Genomic DNA, 16566 nt, shown 5'->3' on the forward strand with positions numbered 1-16566 from the left:
GAATACCCTTGGCAGGGAATAGAGAGGCAAAGATTAAAACAGAGACTGAAGGAACACCCATTCAGAGCCTGCCCCACATGTGGCCCATACATATACAGCCACCGAACTAGATAATATGGATGAAGCAAAGAAGTGCAGGCTGACAGGAATGGGATGTAGATCTCTCCTGAGAGATACAGCCAGAATCTGGCAAATACAGAGGCGAATGCCAGCAGCAAACCACTGAACTGAGAATGAGACTCCCGTTGAAGGAATCAGAGAAAGGACTGAAAGAGCTAGAAGGGGCTTGAGACCCCATATGAACAACTATGCCAACCAACCAGAGCTTCCAGGGACTAAGCCACCACCCAAAGACTATACATGGACCCACCCTGGGCTCCAACTGCATAGGTTGCAAAGAATAACCTAGTAAGGACACCAGTGGAAGGGGAAGCTCTTGGTCCTGCAAAGGCAGGACCCCCAGTGAACGGGATTCTTGGGGGGAGGCCAGTAATGGGGGGAGGGTGGGGAGGGGAGCACCCATATAGAAGGGGAAGGGGAGGGTTTAGGAGGATGTTGGCCTGGAAACCGGGAAATGGAATAACAATTGAAATGTAAATAAGAAATACCCAAGTTAATAAAGATGTAGAAAAAAAATCTACAGTGTTTCAACCATGGGGTAAAATATGTCTTAAGCAATTTGTAGTTAAGTATTTAAAAATTAATCACTGCACATGCCCAATTAAAAATAAAAAAAAGAAAAGAAAAAGAAAAAATAGGTTAGAAGGCATGCAAGGTCCCAAACCAGCACAAAGAAACCTATGTTGGCTATCAAAAACCTAGTGTGCTCAGGGGAGATTGTTTTACGAGTCCACGAATTGAGTATCCAATATATATATAATTTTTGGCCATACTTCCAAATTTCAATATGTTTGTATGTATGCAAAAAACCAAACTTTTGCATACACATGTATAATATGTAATGTTTTTGATATATCATTTGTTATTATTTGTTAGAATGTTTGATGTGAAACCTCCATGTAATTTAAAATTTTATATTTGAGTATGTATAGATTTTATACTTAATATAAGAATATTACTACAGGAATTACAAGATTCATGAATGATTATTATTTTAATCTGTCAATAATACATCTTACAATATATCTCAGCTTATGGTACATGGAAGTTTGTTGTCTAAAGAATCAACCATGGTGCAAAAACAGGCAATTTGTACAAGGATGGCTTTTCTATAACTTTTCTACTCATTAAAATCTATAATCTTAACATGGTATCAGAGAAAACTGAGAGAGCAGTGAGAGTTTGAACAAAACTAAGCTGCATAATGAATCTGAGGTCACTATAGATGATATAATGATACCCTGAAAGGAATGTAAAGATAAGAACATTTGAAAATGTTTACTTGAAACCTGTTTCTTACTCTTTACTGTCCTGCTCATGTGTCCCTGTACTGATAAAATTGGGAGTACAATATATAAAATAAAAAGAACATTAAAACCACTTACCAGCCAAACAATTAAATAAATGAGTAAATAAATGTAACACAGCAAAAGAAATATTTTTATTGGAGGAAAAGGAAATGAGGTACATTATAAGTCTTCGCCAACTGTATCAACTTTCTAATTTGTACATGTCACTGGTATCACATATATCTCGATACCCCAGGGCAGAAAAATGTCAGGGCAGAGAGGCAGGAGGGAGTTGGAGGGTGGGTGAAGGAACACCCACATAGAAGCAGGGGGAGGGGCAATGGGATAGTAAGTTTCTGGAGGGGAAACCAGGAAAGAGGATAACATTTAAAATGTAAATAAAAAATATCCAGTAGAAAAAAAAATAAAATGCTTTCACAAAGGCAGTCTTACTGAAGCCATCACTTTCTAACTTAGCATCTATACAAATATTACCAAGGACATTCTTTTGGATTTAGACTTCTTTAGTATGTCTTTGTGTTCATTTTGTCTTGGAATTTCTGACAGCCTTCAAGTGATTTAATTGATTGATTGATCTCTCCTGAATTTACTTTCTGTTTGTAAAATAATGATCCAATCTCCACTACTTGCTATCACTGCATCAAAATGAAACCTTGCTGAATATTGCTGGATACTGTCACTTGTTTAAGAAAGTTGTACCACTGAGGAAGCCATAACTGAAAGGTTTTGCATTCTCTTATTTTTTTCATAATCTTAATGTAATTGAATATCATGAAACTTCTCAAACATCTCATGTATAAGTGTTAATTCTTAAATTTTACTCTAATTTTTACTTACCTAAAAGTGAATAATTTCACTAGACATGCTATCATGAGCTTCTAATCACAGAATTTCAGAGACAGAGGCTGAGGCAGAGGCTGGTAAATGTCTGTGTTCATGTCTAGCCTGGTCTACATAGGAAGATCCAGGATAGCAAGATGTACATAGTGAGGTACTGTGTAAAAAATAAACAAAACAACAACATTCCCCAGTAATTTTATTTTGCTCCATACTTCTAACATTTGAGTTTATGATATTCAAAACATTACCATGTCACACATTTTTTAGTTATTGTATTAGTCAGGGCTTTCTAGAGTCACAGAACTTATGGGTAGTCTCTATATAATAAGGGAATTTGTTGATGACTTAGTCTGTAGTCCAACTCCACAACAATCGTCAGAAGCAGCTGTGAATGGAAGTTCAAGGTTCTAGTGGTGGCTCAGTCCCACAAGGCAGGAAAGTGAAAAAGAGAGACTCTTTCTTCTTCCAATGTCCTTATGTAGGTCTCCAGCAGAGGTATGGACCATATTAAAAGTGTGTACCACTACGCCTGGATCTGGGACTTGCTTTGTCCCAGATGGCTTTGAACTCAGAAAACTCCTTGCCTTAGTCTCCTAGGATTCATAGTGATGCCTCAAGATTTCCAGGCCAAGATCCAGGTCAGAAACTTGTATCTCTCACCCTCAAGATCTGGATCACAGGTGAATCTTCCAATTCTAGATTGTAGTTATTCCAGATATAGTCAAGTTGACAACCAGGAATAGCCATTACTGTTATGTATTTGACTTTCAAAGAAAACAAAATGGGGTTTGGGCTACTTTTCTTTTCTATTTGATATAGGATGGAGAGCCTGGAAAGAATCCACCGTCTGAGGGGATGGAGAAATAAAGGCATGTTGGTAGGAGGGAACACACTTCCTTTGTGAAGCTGTAGGTTCTTAGGCTTTAATACATGCCTATGACAGATCAATAATGTCCATAGACTTGTACCATTTTACTGAAGCAAGAGCAGCAGTAAACTAACAGTAAAAAGATTAACATGTTTATAAGCTTAAACAACCAAAACAGTTCTGGTGTTATAATAGTTAAGCTGAAAAGAACCCAGATGTCCTCCAACAGAGGAATGCATACAGAAAATGTGGTTCATCTACACAATTAAGAACTACTCAGCTATCAAAAACAATGAATATCATGAAATTCATAGGTAAATGGATAGAACTAGAAAATGCCATCCTGAGTGAGATAACTCAATCATAAAAGAACACACTGAGAAGTAGATATTAGTCCAAAAACTCAAATTACCCAAGATACAATCCACAGATCACATGAAGCTCAAGAAGAAGGATGACCAAAGTGTGGATGTTTCAGTCCTTCTTAAAAGGGGGAACAAAAATATCATAGGAGGAGATATGGAGCAGAGACTGAAGGAATGGCCATTCTGAGCCTGCCCCTCCTGGGATCCAGCCCATATATATATACAGCCACCAAACCTACACAATATTGATGAAGCCAATAGGTACATACTGACAAGAGCCTAATATAGCTGTCTCACAAGAGGCTCAGCAACAGTGTGACAAATAGAGGCGAATGCTAGCAGCAAACCATTGAAATGAGAGCAGGGTCCCCATTGGCGGAGTTAGATAAAGGTTTGAAGGAGCTGAAGGGGCTTGCAACCCCATAAGAACAACAATACTAATCAACCAGATCTCCCAGGAACTAAACCACTACCCAAAGAGTATACACATGGACAGACCCAAGACGCCAGCTGCATATGTAGCAGAGGATGGCCATGTTGGGCACCAATGGGAGGAGAAGCCCTTGGTCCTGTGAAGGCTTGATGCCCCAGTGTAGGGGAATATCAGGGCAGGAAGGAGGGTGTGGTTGGGGAGGAGGAACACTCTCATAGAAGAAGGGGTAGTGTGGATGGGATAGGGGGTTTATGGACAGAAAACTGGGAAAGGGAATAACATTTGAAATATAAATTAAAAATAGCCAATAAAAAATAAATAATAAAAAGTGTTTAGTTTATGGTTCACATCATACACTGAGCTCAATAAAAGCATTTAGCACATAAAAAAGTTTAAATTACAGTTTTTAATTATCTTTACAGCTCTTTTGTCACCCATTCTTGCACTATATGTGTACATTTGTACACACACACACACACACACATCCTTAGCAATTAAAATTATTTATTTGGGTGATTTCCATGGTAAATCATTTTGTTAATTTTATTTTATTTTATTGTATCTCTAGTATTTTATCTATTATCTATATATTTTGCAAGATTTTAATTTATTCCTCCACACATTGTCTTTGATCAAAATTTCTTGTTTCTATTATTTTCAAAGTCAGATATATCCTCATTTATTCAGAAAATATAAAACCACTGTTCTTGGAGATTTTACTCTTTTTCTTTTCTTTTATTATATAATAATTTACATGTAATATATATATATAAATATATATATATATATAAATTTATATAAACTACTCATTTTGAATTTACTTTTTGAGCAACCAAGTAGTATGGCTAATGACTAATGTTGCAATAGAAATAAGTTTTAAATGTTTAACATTTAAGAGTTTTAACTATTGGACTATTATTTTGAGATTCAAAAGATATGTGCTATGTAAATGACAAGTTTCAAAAGATACCATAAAGTTCTTCATAATCTGACAAAGTAAAAATATGAAAGATACATAAATCAGAAAAAATTGGTGCCTTAATATGATACTGCGTATTTCATGACATAAAATTTACATAGTTTATAGTTAATTGTTCCATCACTCACAAAGAGTATGCACTGTTCTGAGGAAACTCTTAGAGACACTTGGATACTAATTGTGGTGCTGAGAGCACAGTTTAACCTCAGACAATCATCATGGCAATAAAGTTAATGATCTCATTAAAAACACACCAACATATTTATAGGGCTGTTAACTGGATATACTTATTCAAGGTCCATGAAAGGCAGAAGATTTTAGTAGGTAGAAATAAAATAGTGGATTTTTTCATTTATAAATATTTATTTCAAAATTAATGGGACAAATGATTAAATATAATGGGAAATAATGAAAAGAAAGGTATATTGAAGAGCTTTCTGAATATCATATTTAAGACAATAATTTTAATTTAACATGTAAAGCATTATTGAAATATTTTGTAACTAATAAAAAACACCAAGCTTTCTAAGGAAGAAAAAAAACATATAATTCAAGGATCAGGAGGGGGATAAAATATGGACTGTAAAAAAAATTAAGGAATAAAAAATATGTATAAGCTTTATTTTTATTTATTTTAGAAAAACATTCTTACTCATTTTAATGCGGATTTATGTTTTCGCAGTTATAGATTATAACATTGATTATCCTGAGAGGTGTGTGCATGTTTGTTTAGACAGGTGAGCCAAACTAAAGGAAATTGGTTCTTTCTCCCATATGAATCCTGGGGATCAAACACAGAATGGTACTTGGAAGCAAATTATATTACCTGCTGTACCAATGTGATAGCAATAACATTTGACCTTCCATGGCTTATCACCATAGCAGGACTTAATATCAGTTCTTAACACATATAGAACATTGAACAGACTGATTTAGCACGTCCTTGTTTTTTGAAGAGTTTCCATATTGCTTTCTACGATGAGCAGTTCTTACAGCTAAACAATTTTTCCCGTTCGAATCTTAGAATTATTATTTAATTTTAGACTGCTTTTGAAAATAAATTCTTCTCTCATACAGTACATCCTAAAAATAATGAAACAGATTTCAATCCCCCACCTACTGTCTCTCCCAAACATGCTCCCTCTCCTTTTCTCTTCAGAAAAGAACAGGCCTCCAAGAGAAACCCAACAGGACAAAAAACAGGACACAATGAGACAAGACAAAGGCTGAAAATTGAGACTGCAAAGGGCAACACAGAAGTAGAAAAAGGGCCCCAAGAACAGGAAAAGAGTCAGAAACACACCCTGTTCCCACTGTTATGATTCCCACAAGAACACCAAACTAACAGCCATAGAACATGTGTCTGTGAGCCTCCATCAGCTTTGAATCAACTAAGCTCGAAGTGGCAAGCCTGATATTTAATTTTTTAATTTTATGTCATTAAAATATAACTTTGTCATTTCCCCTTCCTCTTTGTCCCTCCAACCCTTCCCCTGTAACCATCTTGAAGTCTTTCAAATGAATCCTGTTTTGTAATTGCTATATTGTTTATAATTACTGTATTCTCAAATTAGACTTTCTTTGTTTATATACATATATTATAATGTGTATAATTATATATATATATATATATATATATATTACTTGTAATGATGCATTGCTCATCTTGCTCAACCTGTATGCTATAAAATGTTACGTATATAATTTCAGGCTGACAACTTGATATTAGCTAATTTGCGGTGTCTTCTTTGGAGAAGAATATTTCTGCCACTGTAACCTATATGACTCTGTCTAGGTCTGTGCCTCCATGAGCATATATTCCCCCTTTCAAGTTAGCATATGTGTTTGTGTTGTCCTGGTTCAAGACCTATTAGGACTTCACTGCCGCAGCTTCTCTTCTGTGACATTTATAGGACACAAAATTTAGTAGCAAATTTTCAGCTTTCCTGGCTCTTACAATCTTTCTACCCCTCTTCTGAAAGGATCCCTGAACCTAAGGTATAGGACCTGTGTTTAGATAAATCACGTGGGACTTGGCAATACAAATCTCTTGTTCTCAAGATTTTTTTATTTTATTCATTTGTTCATTATTAGTTGACAAATTATATTTTCATACATTATATTCTGATCATATTTTCCTGTCCTACTGTCCCATCTTTCCCACTCCTGGAACACCTCAACTTCATGCTCTCTTTCTTTTAAAGACATACACAATAGAAATAAAAAATAAAGCAAAACAATAAGACCATGCCTCCCCAACCACAAAACAGAAACAGAAATAAAGATATACAAACCAAAGACCCACAACACAAAACCACCCAAATGCTCCTTGAAAAAAATAAAATTGGTTTATATTCTTTCAACAGTAATTGACAGATTATATTTCCTTATTTGTGATGGGGCCTTGTCGAATTTATCCCACTTATGATTATAGGTTGATTGAGTAAGTCCAAACTAAAGGTCTTGTGAATGATGGTATAATGATGAGCGATCCCTAGAACTGGCCTATTAAGTAAAATTCGTCTTGTAGCAGTTGTACAGATTTCTAATTCCTTCAGTCTTTCTATTCTCTCTTCCACCAAATTCGTTGAGCTGTAGATGTTTGTGTTACATAGGTCCCACTTAAATCGGCATCCCTACAACTTATTCTTTGTCTTAGAACTAATTGCGGATTTTCTGTGATGGTTTTCATCGACTGCAAAATAAACATTTTCAATAGCCAAAATGAGCTACACTCACTTGTGGGTATATGGATAAATATTTAAAATGCAGATATAACAGTCTGATCCATTTATTCGGCGTGATTTGACTGACTGTGTGTAGACGAGTGTAGGTGGGTCATTTATTTGTTTCCAGCATATCAAAATGGTTGTCAGATCTCTCATCTCTTCTCACATACATTGGCTGGCCAATCTACTCAGAGTAAGTTTCCTAAGTATTCCCTGGGCCCATGAGAAATTTTGGGATGACTCATGTCTGGTTCACGTTGCTTATTTGACTGAACTTAAAAATAGCTTTCTGAATGTTTTATAATAGGAGGTGGACAGGCTTGTTATATTCACATTCTAATGTAGGAGATTTCTGGAAAAGAGTACCTTCTGGCTGGAATTTTCCCCTCTAGCCATGGAGAACTGAGCAAATGTAACTCTTCAGAATGAGCTCAGGTCATCTGAGACTTTCAATTTTTGCAGGCAACACATACTTCAGTTTTTCATGACAGGTGTGGATGCTACTGGTTGACCTCCCACTTACTGCTTCTACTGTTCACTCCCCTCTGTATTCAAGGTTAGTCCTGAGGCACAGAAGTCTAGCACTGTATTATCTTCTTTATAAAATTCTCAGGTGTCCTTATATTCTGTAGTGTTCACTGTATGTGTTAGACCTCTGTCTCCACCTCTCCACTTAATTGTTTATTGCATCTTATTTGGTCCGAATTCATGGAAAGAAACTAACCATGTATGCTGCAGTGATCCATCCTATTCAAATCTAACATCAAATTTCTCTAAAGTGCAGATCAATTAATTATATAGTTATAATTACTCCGATGAAATTATCAATAGTTAGCTACTTAACAAAAATTTACAAAGTTTTAGAAAGAATATTTTATTCCATGTAAGACTATAGAACACTGATTACTGAATTTCTCCCAAATTTGTGTTAAAATCCCAGCATCCTATAGTTCTGAAGACAGACTTTAAAAACCACTTTTGGTGATATCAATACATTCAAATGAATTAATTAGGGAGGATCTTAGTATAATACAAATGGCATTTTAAAGGGACCATAGCTCTCCTTACACATTGATTTTAAATGATTGATATACAAAATTATGTGAAAATAAATTCCTTTACTGTAAGCCATAAATTTGAGGTTCTTTGTCATAATAGGCATAACTTAAATAGGCAAGGGTTATCAATGATGCTTTTGCTGTCAACTTTACTAGCGCTTGCTGTGACAGAAGAATATTAGAGCTCCATTTCAATTACACTGCTGCTTTGTGTTTTAGCACAAACATCTATGCCTGCAGTTTCTAATTGCTTTACCTTAGCGAAGGCCTCAGTATCTTTAGGAAGTGAATTATACTTCATACCCCACCTTAGCCTTACATTTAAAAGAGGAAGCCATGAGCACAAGTTATTTGTCTTCTCAGAAGGCCCAGCAGAAGCTGACCATTCTGACTCCCTGTACCTACAGAAATATGTATCTTGAGCTAAAGGAAATAAGTCAGGCATTCCCCTAAATTTTATAATAGATTTGAATCTTGCATGAGCTAATCATCTCATAGTGCATTACATTCATGTGATTTATCTTTGTAATTTTCAAAATCTACAGAAAGCATATTCAAATATTTTTCTCATTTTCAGAGGACTACCACATACATATTTGCAAATTTCATTACATTAGAACCCAATATAGACTGTGATATTTCATATATATATATATATATATATATATATATATATATACCAAAGTACACTATAATTCTGTCATAGATATCTTAGAATGTTGGCAGTCTAGTGAGTAAATATATAAGCAGCAAAACCAGTTTCATAACATGTAGAAAAACTCAGCAAACATTTTCTCCATTACTATGTGATAGAGTTTATCCATGTAAAGCAAAAGACACTGTCAATAGGACAAAACTCCAACCAACAAATTGGGGAAAAGTCTTTACGGATTGTACATGTGATAGAGGGCTAATATCTAATACATGCCAACAACTCAAGAAGATAGATTCCAGAGAATCAAACAGCTCATTTTAAAAATGGGCTACAGAGCTAAACAGAGAATTCTCAACTGAGTATTATCAAATGACTGAGAACACCCCACCATCCAAAGAGTACACATGGACAGACCATTGGCTCCAGCTGCCTATGTAGCAGAGGATGGCCTTGGTGGCCACCAATGGGAAGAGAAGTCCTTGGTCCTGCCAAGTCTCAAGCTCCCCTGTGTTAGGGAATGTAAGGGCAGAAAGGCAAGAAGGGGTGGCTGGATGGGATAGGGGGTTTATGGAGGGAAACCAGGAAAGGAGATAACATTTGAAATGTAAATTTTAAAAAGTCTAATAAAAAATAAAAGAAAAAACATTCAACACCCTTAGTCATCAGGGAAATTTTGCAAATCAAAACAACTCTGAGATTCCACCTCACACCAGTAAGAATGACTAAGATCAAAAACTCAGGTGACAGCCTCCTCCATTGTTGGTAGGTTTACAAGCTGGTACAGCCGCTCTGGAAATCAGTCTGGAGGTTCCTCAGAAAACTGGACATAGTACTACTTTAGGACCTAGCTATAGACTCCTGAGCCTATACCCAAAAGATGCTCCAACAGCTCCACTACATTCATAGCAGCCTTATTTATAATAGTCAGAAGCAGGAAAGAACCCACATGTCCTTCAATAGAGGAATGAGTACAGAATGCGGTACATCTACACACTGGAGTACTACTCAGCTATTAAAAACAATGACTTTATGAAATTCATAGGCAAACGGCTGGAACTAGAAAATACCATCCTGTGTACGGTAACCCAATCACAAAAGAACACACAAAGTATGCACTCACTGATAAGAGGATATTAACCCAAAAGCTCGGAATACCCAAGATATTATTCACAAACCACATGAAGCTCAAGAAGAAGAAAGACCAAAGTGTGGATGCTTCAGACCGTCTCAGAACGGGGAACAAAAATACTCACAGGAGGAAATATGGAAAGAAAGAGTGAAACAGAGACTGAAAGGGCATCCAGAGACTGCCCCACCTGGGGATGCAAGCCTTATACAGCCACCAAACCCAGACACTATTGTGGATGCCAAGAAGTGCATGCTAACAGGAGCCTGATACAGCTGTCTCCTGAGAGTCTCTGCCAGAGCCTTTTAAATACAGAGGCGGATGCTTGCAACCAACCATTGAACTGAGAACGGGGTTCCCAATGGAGGAGTTAGAGAAAGGACTGAAGGTGCTGAAGGGATTTGCAACCCCCTAAGAAGAACACAATATCCACCAACCAGACACCCCAGAGTTCCCAGGTACTAAACCACCATCCCAAGAGAACTCAGGGATGAAATCTATTGCTCCATCAGCATATTTAATAGAGGATGTCCTTGTAGGGCATCAATGGGAGGTGAGGGCCTTGGTACTTTGAAGCCTAGATGTTCCAGCATAGGGGAATGACAGAGCGAGGAAGTGGGAAAGAGTGGGTGGGTGTGTGACGGTGCACCCTGATAGTAGCAGGGGTTGGGATGGGATAGCAGGTTTTTGGAGGGGAAACTTGGAAATGAAATAACATTTAAAATGTAAATTAAAAATGCAATTAGCAAAAAGAAAGAAACTTCTTAATTCTCAGGAGTTTCGTAAGGCTGAGTTGTTATACATATGCAATAAAACTTGATTATATATTTGCATTTATAATTATAATATAAGGCCATTAATAGTGAACACTGAGAATGAATTTGTTTTGAATTATTTCATGGAATGTATGGTTTTCTACTTTTTTCACTTTTATATTAGTTATTGTGGTTTTTTTGATAAAATCTTTCATTTTGGGCTGGTTCTGTAAAGAACAAACCATACTTTGCACATAACTCAAGACGTTAGGTTGTTAGTTTAGAACCCACTGTGATGTATTTTTAGAATAGGAATTTACAATCAATGCTAAGCAGCTGTTTGGTTCTACTCACAGTTAATTATTTATCATGCATTAACCAATGAGTTTTCTACTATGATGTGCCAAACTTCATAACTTCATTGATGGCTTATTTTCCACTTAAATCCTCATAAAATGTCTTTTTTTTTCACCTTTTCCCTTGACTTTCATAACTTTTCTGTTCACAATTTTCCTTAATTGCAGATTTCACTTTTTAAAATACTGTTTATAGATTATCAGAACTGTGAAACATGGCTTCAGTACCTTAACTTGCAAATGTCCTTATCCATTCATTGCTTATATATTACATAATCTCTGCTCATTTGTAGCATTATGGACCTTAAAACTTTACTGTTAAATATATAATTTATTTACCACTGTAATTTCTGCAATCAACAATATTTTATCTTATTTTTGACTGATAAATATTTATTAAGATCTATACAAACAAATAAACTGTTAGTCACTGGGCAGAATTCTAGAGGACATATTTTAATACCTGTTTTACAGAATGTTTAATATTAATTTCCATGTTTCTAGGTACAGCAACTCAAGTAAAAATAATGAAACAATTGCTAGCACATGGCTCCTTAATTATGGTAAATATTGAAGTATCTGGAAAATAGTACATTTCAAATATATATTTTAATAATTTAAAAATATAGTTTTATTTTTAAAAAGTTGAATTACTTTTTGTTGGATATATTTCTTTATATTTTAAATGTTATTCCCTTTCCTGGTTCCTGTCCATAAGCCCCCTATCCCTTCCCCCTCCCCGTCCCCCAGAAGGGTGTTACCCCCCATCCACAGTCTCTTACCACCACCACCCACACATTCCCCTGAACTGGGAGGGGTCCAACCTTGTCAGGATCAAGGGCTTCTCCTTCCACTGGTGCTTAACAAGGCCATCCTCTGCTACATATACAGCTGGAGCCCTGGGTCAGTCCATGTGTAGTCTTTGAGTAGTGGTTTAGTCCCTGGGAGCGCTGGTTGGTTGGCATTGTTGTTCTTATGGGGTTGTAGGCCCCTCGCTCTTTTGATCCTTTCTCTTAATTAAATATATAGCTGTTTGCTTTTCCTACAGATAATTCTGAAACATTTGGTAAAATTGAGCATCAAATTTGTAAACATTGACTTTTAGAAATTTCAGATTCAATAATTTTAGAGTGTTAATAGTTTTCCAAGTAATAATGCTAGTGAGTTTTTTTTAAAATATTTTTATATTCTTGCTTGTTTTAGTACTAGAGATTAGAATTGTGGCACTGCTGTGCTAGTGGAGTGTTTTACAAATGAGCTCTACCAACTGCCCTCTATCTACTCTTGAAACCAGGTCTCATTACATCCTCCTAATCATTTTTGAAGTAATTTTCCAAGGCAGGTATTCTTTGAACACGTAATCGTCTTACCTCAGCCTCTGGAGTATTTGGATCATGTGTCTGAAACACTAGATCCAGCCTTGAAATGTACTGGTGCGCAAAGATTTTCATTACAAGATTTATCTTCTTATATCTGCAATCATGAAGATACTATAATTTTATTTTTTCAGCAAATCTTAAGAAAGTGTTCTCTCTTCACTTGAGCTAGTGTTATGTTGAAACAAGCCTACTTCAACTTCCATGCAGAACATCTATCGTAGCTCTTAAGTGGACTGCTTCTAATTTTCCAATCTACAGACTTTCTGACAAGAAACACATTACATGCCTTTAAAAGCATGTATGAGTATTTCCAAAATGTCTTATATTTCACTTCCAATCTTCAATGGTCATAATATGCTTACCCTTATCTATGTATTTTATATTAGTTTTCAACTTTTTTCTGAAATCCCATTATTATTTTTATGGATTAACAAAAAAAAAAAAAAAAGAAAAAAACCAAACAAACCAAACAAACAAACAAACCTACTATCTCAGTACTAGGGTATGAAAAATCTATTCTCACAAATCATTTTTAAAGTCCTACCTCCAGGACTACTGTGCAAGTCTCAGAAGGATGAACACTTGTGAGGTGATTTGGTTTAAAGGATGGCTACACTCTCAATTTGATTGCACCAATTAGAACTTCAAGGAATCCGCTGTATAATGTAACAGGCAGGGAGAATTCCTGCAATGCCTAAAGTGTATTGGGCAAATGGTGTTGAATTAACCGCATCCAGAACTTGAGAGGTATCAAGACACTATCTCATAGTATTTTACTACAAGAAGCCAAGGGCTGAATACTAGGTGTCTCTATAGAGTATTTCTTCTCTTTTTGTAGAAGTCTGTAGTATTGAGTAACTGTGAAGGACAGCTTTAAGAGGAACATATTTGTACAACAAAAGAACTAGAGTGTTTTTTATTAAGATTAATGAAATACTGTCTGTTTAGTATAGAAATCTTTCTTAAAATAAAAATTGAGCTAGAAAGCTAATTAAAATGATTGAGTTCTAATAACTGAAAGAAAAGAAAATTCAAATCCCTTTTCTTTTAATTCCTGGACATTAGGTGTCAGTGAATAAATAGAAGAATTTTAGAAATAAGTTCCTGATAAAGTTCATTTTTTTACACTGAATATGTTTTAACCTTCTCTCAATTGTTGTACCATTTTATAATTACCTTAGTGCTATATATTGGTTATATATTCATATCAAAATAAATATCTTTTTAGGTAACATGGAAACTATAATTTATACATTGATTTAAAAAATGTCACTGACAGTAATTTCAAATTAGTTGCCATTATACCATTTTTTATTACCCAGAAATATATTATTTAACAAATTTATTATTATCTGAATTTCCATAGTGTGTACAATGTACTATAATCTCTCTTAAGTGTCTCTAATTTTTCCAGCCCATCTTCCAAATGCCTATTATTTTTAAAGCTGACTGAATCAAATTTTCTTTCCCATATGCACTTGGGTCATCCACTGGGACATTGACATCTCACTACTAGTCCCCCTCCCTCCCAACCTCCAAAGTGAGTCTTCCTCCACCAGGAGCCATAAACTGTCAGTATCTCCTCAATCAGAGATGTGCATCATGTAATGTACCCTTCCCTTCTTGTTGGAAATTTTAATCAGCTTCATCTTGTGCATGAATTGCGAAGGTAACTACTACTGTGGGTTCAGTTGTGTAACAGTCATGCCATGTCCAGAGTACAGCATTTCGTCTTCTGGCTCATATGATTATTCTTTGTTGATATGTCCAGAGTCTTGTGGAGGGAATTAGTACAGATGTCTCATATACTTTTGAGCACTCATATTTTCATATTAAGTAGTTATGAGACTCTGCATTAACTGCTACCTACTGCCAAGGAAGGTTCTCTGACCAAGGATGAAAAAAGCACAAACACGTGGTTAAACATATAAATATTTAAAAAGAGAGTTTAATAATAAAACTATTATTAAAAAAGCTTCAATTCTGTGCATGACACTATAGCCTAAAAAGTATCACAGATTAATGTCATCAAAGTGAGTATGGGTGATTTCAATACCCAATTCTCTCCAATAGACATATCATTTGGAATAATTTGGAATCACAGAAAAATCAGATTTACAAACCAGTTATATGAATAGACCATTACTAAGTAAACTATTAATGAGCCACTTAAAATGTAACATATTAGACCATTATTGGTTAACCTTTAACCTCTGTTAGGAATTTTTAGGTTTTCCAGTGCAGTGTATTTTTTATGGAGACTATATAGACGCAAACAACAAAAATTAACTCAGCAAGTAGTATTATGTGCACACACACACACATGTGCATGCACACACGCACACACACGCACACACACACACACACACACACACACACACACACACACAGAGTAAATTAGAAATAATGAAAAAGAGTCTATGAACTTGAGAGTCAGGAATCCTGAAAGATGTTAGAGTGAGGATAGCTGGAAGGAGCTGTAGAATGAAAGATAATCTATGAAATTACAAATCTGTGATACTTTACATGAGTGAAAATTTCAGGGTAGCTATTTATGTAAACTAACAAAAGTTAAGCCTTTGATTGTAAGGAAGAGCAAAGTATAACAACAGGAGTCCATTCATAAATATATATTCAGAACTCTGTTATATCTGTCACTATAGTTTTTCAGTAAACAATTTGAATTGTTTTTTCAGGGACATAGTGATATTTTACACCGTAATACTTGATTGTAAGGATGTCTATGCTCAGTTCAAGTCAAAGAAAGATGTGTCATTTCCTGACCAGAATATTTTTCACAATAATTTTACTGCAGAAACAAAATCCTTTCTCTTTTGGAGATAGAAAAAGGTAGAAATTATAGTTATTCTGTATTGGGACCACATGGAAAAGAATTTTAACTGTGACATTATCTGGTATATACTAGAAACAAGGGGAAGATAAGGCTTTGGGTTGATAAGCCACTAAGCCTACGATAACATTTGTTATCACAGCAGGACCCAGTCTATCTTAACTGATGTAAGGATAACCAAGGGTAGTCCTGATAAAATCGTGAGACTAATAAGAACAACAACATAGGATGAATTATGTCAGAAGTATAAATGGTCTTTAAAGTATATACGATCTCTTTTTAGCCCTATGATATGTTGGTATTTTCAATTCTTTTGCACAAAAATATGTTTATTGTGTGACAGTAAATGCACTTATGTGAAATCTCAAATATTACATCTGTTTACAGAAAGGTAGTATATAACAGATTTGACTTATGTCTTATTACTATAGTATCTAATTTGTTATATTTTTTTGTAAAAAGTTTAATTGATTTATTTTAATAGCAAGGCAGATAATATGCTTATTTTATTTGGAAAACATTATGTTTTAATCTTGAAAATGATCTACTCATTCACTTACCTGTTTACCCTGCTCTCATTGCATATCTACAATATTTTCAGTATTACTTTTAGTATTGACATTGGTATAGTTAGTATAGTAATTAATATCCCTATTCTATGAGGCACAAAACATATGTATCAAGAAAATACAATACAGCAATAAATGAACACATAAAATAAAAGCAGAAAAATATATGAACA

General features: G+C 35.1%; 1 protein-coding gene across 1 annotated transcript in view; it reads left to right on the forward strand.

Moving 5' to 3' along the window:
• Positions 1–16566, forward strand: part of Cdh12 (cadherin 12) — a 1234181-nt gene that overhangs the window by 412527 nt on the left and 805088 nt on the right. The gene's annotated exons all lie outside the window — the stretch shown is intronic.

This window comes from Rattus norvegicus, chromosome 2 (assembly GCF_036323735.1).
Source record: "Rattus norvegicus strain BN/NHsdMcwi chromosome 2, GRCr8, whole genome shotgun sequence".
NCBI classification, from domain to species: Eukaryota; Metazoa; Chordata; class Mammalia; order Rodentia; family Muridae; genus Rattus; species Rattus norvegicus.